The sequence below is a fragment of the Nematolebias whitei genome, chromosome 1 (assembly GCF_014905685.2).
Source record: "Nematolebias whitei isolate Nwh7 chromosome 1, NemWhi1, whole genome shotgun sequence".
Classification (NCBI taxonomy): Eukaryota; Metazoa; Chordata; class Actinopteri; order Cyprinodontiformes; family Rivulidae; genus Nematolebias; species Nematolebias whitei.
Genome location: NC_056498.1, coordinates 36,866,870 through 36,875,092, shown reverse-complemented (window position 1 = coordinate 36,875,092; position 8,223 = coordinate 36,866,870).

Genomic DNA, 8,223 nt, shown 5'->3' with positions numbered 1-8,223 from the left:
GGTTGCTGCGCTCACACTTCTAAATAAAGAAACTTGGGAGAAAATTAGCATCTTCACCCAGCTATTATCTTTTCATCACTGCAAGTGAAGCTGTAGCTGAAAAATTCCAGAGACTACGCCAGAGTCATTTGACTCGAGACAGAATGTTGACTTTAAACTTTTCCAAAGCTTCTGGGTGTTAACTGGGTTTACACTCTAAGGCCTTCTTGGTTTGAAATCGCCATTTTAGACTGACCAAAGAATGCTTGGAGTTTGAGCTACTGTTTCAAGAACGAAACGGTTAAAAACCATTTGGGTAGAGTCAACATGGCCGTTCATCTAAGTCTGAAACAAGCATGCAGTTTGGAAAAAGTAACTGGTTTCTACCTCTTTGTTCGTTTAGTCAGGTGAGGCGTGCAGAAGCTCTGAGCGATAGAAGGGGAAGTAAAAACAGGAGGAGGAGAGACGGTGAGGGGAGCAGAAAGACAAAGGAAGAAGTAGTGAGAAAGGTGGGGAGATGAGACAGACCGGCTCCTGAAGAATAAGCAGGAGAGACAATGAATAGCAGCTCCTCCGAACACAGACACATGATAAATGGGTCTGCTGCCTTAAAAGCCTGTGCACAGAGGACAACAAGGAAGTGTGTCTGCTCATCACGGAGTGTGTGTAGAGGGGCAACAAGAAAACCATCCATTTGGGCCGTGACCTCCTTCAACCCCCCATAAAACAAAACTTACACCAAAACCAGTACTTTGGGACTAAAGTCAAACCTAACAGCAGGTAATTAAAATAAATTGCAGAGCTTCCTCTTGAGTTTGACGTTAGACGATGTACGTATAGAATCAGCAGCAATTAGTCAACCAATTACCCCAGGGCTTAATTACACTGGGCATTCATAGAAGGGCGGTGGGAGGGGCAATAATGGGTTTTATGGTGGCTTGTGTTTATCTAAGTGATCAATTATTAGGATGTCTATGAAAGGTCAACCCCTCACATGAAAAGCTCATTTACCAACTGAGATTTCTGTTGGTATTTTGTTAATTGGAACACAGCAATCATTGTGCACATTAAGATGCCATGTTGGAGGCCACATGGCGTGCAAAGGGTTTGAAGGGCAACATGCTACACATTCCTGAAGACTGGGACCGTGTATTTATTATTTATTAGTATTTACATGATCTGGATACAGTTCAGCGAACAAATGTCTTGTTAATGTTGATAAATTAAAAAGCTAGCATGCCCTGGAGGTGGCACAGCGGTTAGAGCTTCTGTCTTTTAACAAGAAGATTGCAGGATCGTCTGCTGGCCTGAAGCCTATCTCGGTGGAGCATGTTCTCCCCGTGCACGTGTGGGTTTTCTCCGGGTTCTTTCGTTTCTTCCCACAGATCTAAAACATGCATGGTACGTTAACCGGTAACTTTAAGTGGGTGTGGGTGACAGTGTGATGGTTGTCTCGTTTGTCTCTACGTGGCCCTGTGATGGACTGGAGACCTGTCCAGGCGGACCCCGCCTCTCGCACAGGGACTGCTGGAGTTAGGCACCAGTTACAACACAACCTAGAAAGCTGACGCTCGTAAAATAAAGTGGATGGATGACTGCAAAAGGAGTTGTTGTTCTGATTAAATGCTGAGAAATATAGTTAGAACAACCTCAAGCCATATTGCAAGATCTTGCATGCTCTGTCAGAACTCTGAGTACGTACTGAGAACGACTGTCTGCTATTACCACATAGTATTTTAGCTCAGCACTGTAAAACCGATTGACTGCAAATCTGATCTGATCCTTACTTTGAGAGTTTCATTAAAATTCATCAAGTACTTCATAAAAGATTTTGCAAAACAGATCAGAGTTGATTCCAATGGTTATAGTTAAGGTTCAAAGTGAATATCTTGTGAAATATGAGCAGTAGAGTTGGAAAATTTGCATCTAAAAATAGGTTTGAACTTTACCACCAATAGCTAGACGGGATTAGGATTATTGTAGTTGTGGGAACGCACCCTTATGGCTGAAATCTACTCAATTTAAACAGGTGAGGACACAAAGTTCAATGTGCGACTCTGGTTAATTAACTAACCAAGATCAGCGTCTCTGGCTCCAAACCTCACATAGAAAAGACAAAGTAATCTGCACTTTTTAATGTCATCAGTGTGATAAAGCAACATATTTATTAATGGTTATTTTAATTTTAGAGTAATGAAAACACATTGTCACAATAATTAACGTATTTTTCGCCGTATAAGTCACAGTTTTTTTTGTTTTTATAATTTACATGCCCTGCAACTAATACGCCGAAATGACGTATTTATGGATTTTTTTCCCGTATTTATAAACCAATTTTTGGCTGAGACATGACCGTTGTCGTTCATTCTGACTGAAAATATTAAAAACTGCCATTGTCAGCCACTAGAAGGCACTCGAGTTGTAGGGCATGCCGCTGTATCATATAATAAAAAAAAGTGGCTATTAAAATGCGAAATGCAGCTGATCTGACCGTTAAAGTCCTTTTATTAAGTAAACGTTCAACTGAGACACACCTTTATTATAAAGTCGAGCAAACAAATAATGCTTTTAGGTGGTTATTGCGTTAAATTTAGAATAAACGGACCGAGTTGCCCTCTGCGCGTTCATGTTTCTACGCATCAGCTTTTGAAATGCAGCTGATTTGACGTCAAAGTGCATTTATTAAGCCAAAGGTACACTGAGACACACCTTTGCTATAATTTCAAGCAAACATAATTGTTTCTAAATGTTAATCTTGTTAAATTCTTGTTCAAGTCCTCCCGTGCACGCTCCTGCGGTCGCCATTTGGCAGCCCGTCGATTTCTGGCACAACACCGGCCCACATTTCCAGGCTGTCAGTGGTGACGCATAATAGATGCCACTTATACGGCGAAGCGTCGTACTGTATTTATGGATTTTTCCACTTTATTAGACATATTTGGACTGACGTGACTTATAGGGCGGTCCGACGTGCACAGCGGAAAATACGGTAATTGGATTTGTGAGGCTCTAGACCACATGTGTCAAACTCAAAGCCCGGGGGCCAAATGTGGCCCTCATTGACATATTATCTGGATCCAAGATGATATTTTACATGTAAAATACTTTAATCACTTAAATTTTTTCAGTAATTTTTAATTATGATGTCAAAAATGCAACAGAGAACATCAAATGAGACCAATCAAACTCTTTTTGAGGAACCTGCAACCAAGAAAAGATGTCGGGTATCTAACTTGAGTTAACACAGATTCTGAAACTGGTCCTTAGTTTGAAAAAGGGTTTAACTTTGGCCCCCGTCTGTAAGTGAGTTTGACACCCCTGCTAGACTGTATGCAGCAAGAAATATAAAGCCAAAAATCTATGTCTAATTGTAAATTTTTTCTATCATAATTCATCAATACTACAAAAAATACAATTAAAAAATAATTAAAAACTACCAGAAAATACTGTGACAAGATTTTAGAGCATGGGCAACAAGATAGTAGCCATGAGACTTTTATGGAGGCACCCAGACTTCCAGATGTTTGGTCCAAATGGACCCACGTCTGATCAAACCTCATGTCTCCTGTAACTTTCTTGTCATTACCTAAATATACATGTTTTTGATGGAACTTCAATGGGACAAGTGCAAACGTTCTACTGGTTAGAAATTCTGTGTTGTTTCAGCCGATTAAATCAAATCTAGTGTTGGCTTTTGCACGGTGTGTGTGTGTGTGTGTGTGTTCATGCAGCAGCTCAAAGCAGAAGCCACAGCAGCCGAAGCTCTTCTAATTGAGTTAACTGTGATAACAGCAGCGGCTACAAGCTTTCCAGGAATACACCATCCCACTGCGTGCACTCTTAGCGAGTGGATTTCTCACACACACAAACAGCAAACACACCAAGCGTGACCCACCTTTCTGTAGCTTGGGCTTTAAAAAATGCATGTGCGGTTCTTTGAACAAAGAAATGCATAATGCATGTACACACACCGTGACAACCTTATTAACGCTTTCATCTCGACGCTCACACGCCGGCTCTCACACACTTTTCCCAACAGTTTCAGTTCCACACGTGCACTCGCTCGTCACTCCCTCTGTCGGCTCGTTTTAGTTGTTTTTTTCTACCTGTCAGCAGCTCTGCGAGACGCTCAGGTAGGTCAGTAGGTGAGCGACGCCCTCAGCGTCTGCTGGGCTAACAGACGAACAATAACGCACGTTTAGCAACACAATGGCCCACTTCCACTGTCCAAACTGCACGTGCCACCTGTCAGGTTGGCTCTGAACGCAAAGAAAAATAAAACGTGCACCTTTAAAGACCGATTTTTGACTCCAACCCAACGTATTTTTCTTTTTTAATGATTATAGTTTAAACATGCATCAAAAGACGGGTTAACAATATAAATGTGATCAACATACATAACTTTATTAGCACGTTTAACAAGATAACCAAGCACAGCCGTGTTTTTCCCCACTAAAGACAGAAATAATAAAGAAGGGCTGGTTCACTGAAGCACAGTTGTATGGTTTAATGTAAACTCACTATTAATGTTAGCGCTGCTCTACATCGCCCTCTGTTGAGTCCTTCCTGGAAACTGTACGGTTTCAATACTGTACAACAGGGATGTTTTCATATGTGGGTCAAAACTACCCAGACGAAACGACTCGTGAGCCACAAAAATGTGAATTCAACTCTCAACGTGAGCAATATTTTGGAGAAAGGACAAAAGTTGAGTAAGTTTGGTGGAGAAAGAGTTCTAGAATTGTGCTGCTCAAGGTGGCTGCATGTTGGAGTAGCTCTACTTTCATTCTGGGATATTGCTTTTGAAAACTTTATTTTCTCTTTTTTCTGGATGTAAATTACTTTTTTTGGGGGATGATTACTTCCTCTGGTATAGGATGCTGTGCAGCTGGAAGGATTTTTAATGAAACCTTTGTACTTTTGGACATTTGTTATGATGCATAACCATGACAACCGGGTGTTTTTTACAACCGGGAGCATCTGATTAACATCTCAAAGCTCAAATACCTCAGATCCAAATGAGTTGTAAAGGAGGAGCCGTGGATGCATCCCCATCTACCTGGCGGAGGTGCTTGAGTGACTGACTGCTGAGATCCTTGGAACTGGCAGGAAACGCAGCTCATGACAACAAGAAGACCAGAATCATTCCCCGACACCTGCAGCTGGCTGTCCGCAACGATGAGGAGCTCAACACGCTGCTGAGAGGAGTGGCCATCGCTCAGGGAGGACTTCTGCCCAACATTAAGGTGGTCCTGCCGCCTAGGAGGACCGAAAGGCCCGCTGGGTCCGGGTGGACGGATCGGCATCCGCAACCAGTTTCTTCAGATCCAGTGGGAGATCCTTCCTGCCCACGACCATCAGCATATATAACAAATCTTCATGAAACCAGGATGATGAGCTACAACATTTCCAACAACAATTTCCCTTTGGGATTAATAAAAATATTTTGAATTGAAATTGTTGTAGATCCAAAACATTAAAAGCCTCATAAACACTAACCATGTTTTTTTTTTTAATGATTTAATTTATTTGATTTGTTGGGTCTATGTTTGTTGTTTTCTTGTGTTTGGAAAGTTCATTTTATTCTGTTCTCAGCAACAGAAGCATAACTTGTGTACGAGTCCTTTTTAAAAGGGGGTCGATCAGACTTTTGGACCATGGACGGCCCAAAACGCTGATCCAAGTTCTGAAAAATCGTCCAGCTGTCAATCGCTACAATATAGTCATAGAAGGTTTGATAAAGTTGATCAACTTGTATGTAGATGATACCACGTTATATTCATTTAAAAATGTTTAATATCCCTCTTGATTATTTTATCACTTGCAATATTTAGCTAAGATTTATGAATCATTATCCAAAAGTCTCCTTTCTGGTAGAAATCAGTAAAAGTTTTTGGTGCTTTGTATCATGAAGAGAGACTCATCAGAGACTACTTCCTCATGCAGCTGAGATGAGCTGGACTGGAAAGCTCAGTCCTCACCTCCTTCTACAGGTGTGCAGTGGAGAGCATCCTGTGCTCCAGCATCAACGTGTGGCATGGAGGCTGCACAGCTGCAGAAAGAAAAGCTTTTCAGAGAGTGGTGAAGGCTGCACAGAAGTCTGTTGGAGTCAGCCTCCCCACCATTACAGACATCTACACCTCCAGATGCAGGAAGAGGGCCACCTGCATCATGAAGGAGCCCACTCACCCAGCACACACACTTTTTGCCCCACTCCCCTCAGGTAGAAGGTTGTGGAGCATGAAGTGTAGAACTACTTGACTGAGGAACAGCTTCTACCCTGAGGCTGTTAGACTCATGAATCTCTAACCAGGATAATCACTGTGGAAAAAAAATCACTGTAATGCCACTTGATTGTTTATGTGCTGTGATTATCAATGCTGCTGATCTCATGCTGCTGATTTAGTTCATGCACAGTGTTCATTCGTACTCATCTGCTCAGACAGACTCATGTTCGTACCGTTGTTGTTCGGCGTATCATTTTTGTACTAGTGCTTAGCATATTTTTAGTTTAGCATGTTTCTTAGTTCATATCTTTGATCTTATTACCATTTTTCTTTGCAATTTATATTTGTGCATTTTTGGATGTAACTGGGACCCTGCGTACAGAGGGGACAGGGCCTTCTCTGTAGCAGGACCAAGACTTTGGAACGAGTTACCTCTGCTTGTCAGACAGGCCCCCTCCCTCTCGGTTTTCAAGTCCCGTTTAAAAACTCACTACTATTCAGTAGCTTTCAACACTAGAGGATCTGTGTTGTGAACCTGTACGCTCCACACTGGTTTGTCATCTTATTTATTATCTGCATCGTTTTTATGTCTATATTTTTTATTTACTTCATTTTGTATTTTGCTTTGTGTGTTGTCTGTTGTTCTGTCTGTACAGCACTTTGGTTGGCCTTGTAGCTGTTTTAAGTGCTCTATAAATAAATGGTATGGTATATATCGTAAAGCTGGTGATTTACACCCTTAGTAACACTTCAACTTGGATTACGTTTAATGTCAAATTTATTCATGACATTTACTCTCTCTAACACCATGACAACACTCGAACAGCGCAAATTTGTACATTTTCACAAATCTAAACTCAACGGTGTGCGTGACATAACGTGCTGGCGCTGCAGGCATCCTTGTCACTGGGTTGTACTTGTAATACAAAAACAACGCCTTTTATATCGGTGAGTTATTTTGATGGAATGACTGATGTTTGATATTTAACTTTATCACTAATATTGGCCGATACCATGCCAATAATACCGTGCATCCCTAAACCTGGGTGGGGTTTTTTTTATACAAAAGGGGGAAATAAAAAATAAAAATAAATTGAAAGATTGTGTACATAATTTTAGCACTGATTTTAGTTGATTTTATAAGATTTTAGTTGATTTTATCACAGATTTTATCATTGATTTTAGTTGATTTAATCACTGATTTTACTTTATAATTATCGTTGATTTTAGTTTATTTTATCATTGATTCTAGTTGATTTTTATCATTGATTTTAGTTTGTATTTATCATTGATTTTAGTTTATTTTATCATTGATTTTAGTTGATTTTACCACTGATTTTAGGTGATTTTATTATTGATTTTAGTTGTTTTTATTGATTTTATCACTGATTTTAGTTGATTTTAGTTGATTTTATCACGGATTTTAGTTTATATTTATCGTTGATTTTAGTTGATTTTTATCACTGATTTTAGTTGATTTCATCACTGATTTTAGTTGAGTTTTATCATAGATTTTAGTTGAGTTTTATCACAGATTTTAGTTGATTTTTATCACTGATTTCAGTTGACTTTATCACTGATTTTATCACTGATTTTAGTTGATTTCATCACTGATTTTAGTTGATTTTATAATTGATTTTAGTTGCACTTTGTAGCACTTTGAATTTTTTTTAATGAAAAGTGTTACAAATTAAATTCATTATTATTATTATTATTACAACAATCTTTTGATATCATGAGACGCTGCGCACAGATATGTTGTGAAGATTTTAAGTTCTATATCAAATTTTATCTGAACGTCTGAGACTTAATGAGTTGGAGCTATTTTAGTGTTGAGGATTAGTTGTGGTATCTTAATTTGTGCTAATTTCACAATCATTCAGTTGCTGAGGATCATCTAATGATTGTGTTGAGAGATTGAAGAAATGCATCTACTGGCCCATGGGATATTTTGCTAACAGACACGCAGAGTTAAAACATCATCCATCATGGTCTTTTGGTGGCAAGTGATACTAAT